Source organism: Pocillopora damicornis, chromosome 5 (genome assembly GCF_964200805.1).
Source record: "Pocillopora damicornis chromosome 5, jaPocDami1.2, whole genome shotgun sequence".
In the NCBI taxonomy this organism is placed as follows: Eukaryota; Metazoa; Cnidaria; class Anthozoa; order Scleractinia; family Pocilloporidae; genus Pocillopora; species Pocillopora damicornis.
The window spans coordinates 15,724,391-15,725,618 of record NC_142674.1 but is presented as its reverse complement, the minus strand read 5'-3'; positions in this window follow the sequence as shown (position 1 = coordinate 15,725,618).

The following is a 1,228-nucleotide window of genomic DNA, read 5'->3' as shown; positions in this document are numbered from 1 at the left end:
GGTCACAGCTTTTCACCATACGGACCTCCCAGCCAGCAAATAACTTATATTTATTCAGATATCGATCGACTTTTTCCTCATTGAATAGTTGCACACAGCTTACAAAGTGCCATGTTCGATTTTGAGTTTTATCGCCGGATAAAAAGAATAAAGAAATAAAGAAACTGAGGAAGCTTTTAAGAAAGTTAATTGAGATAAGGTAGGCTTTGAATATTATTTTCTTAACAAAGTTCATCGGCACAAATTGGCTCTTTGGAAAGATTCGGTTCGGTCACTTTAGTCAAGTCACGTAGTGTCCTCGATCACCTTCAGTCCTTTGTTTTTGTTCCTATTTTGTGTTTCTTAAGTAATTGCAAAGTTTGTTATATCTCCTAAAGTAAATGAGAGAAGTGGATTCTTGAATTTCGAAGACGATTATTTTCTTAGCAAATTGCTCTTAAATTATTTCAATGTTTCTAAATTTAAACGCAGTTCACGCTAAATTATAGGGGGAAGTGACGGTTAGGTGAGTTTCTGCATGATAAGGGAGGGTTGTTCAACACACCTGAATTGGGTCGATTCATCTGAGGCTGTGTGAATTATTAAAATAACTAAAAAACCTCACTCAAGATTGAAAGAAATCCATTTTTTTTATACGCAGATCAAAGTCTTCTGGTATGAGTATATAAAAAATAAGAAGGAAAACTACTTGAAAAAGCGGACTGAATCGGCAGCTACAGCTGATATCTTTGGGTGATCGAAGTAAAATGTGTGTCAAAGAGATATACTCCAACGTGCTCCGATGAAAATGTATTACGAGAATTCGGTAATAACAAGACTCAGTCGGGGATCATTTATGGACTCCTTACTCTTTTTCCACCTTATCTTTTTTTTTGTTTAATTCAAAACTTTTAACATTTGAAAGAATAATAATATAAAAAAATAAAAATAATAAATTAAAAAAAAAAAAAGAAAACGTCTTCCGTGGCAGAAACTACTAAACAAACAGAGTAAATTGGCGAGTGCAGCAGATATCTTGGATCGAAAAGAGTTTCAGATAAAGCATATCAGTTTTCGAAACTCGCGCGACTTGAGGCGATAAATGATAATCGTTCCGTAAAAAGTACGTTTTGAATGCTTTTCTTTTTATTAACCTTTGAAAGAAATTTTAAGAAAACATTTTACGACGCCCACAATCGCCTTGGAGATGCGCATGCTGGAAAGCAAGAGTGTACAGCCTAATTTTTCT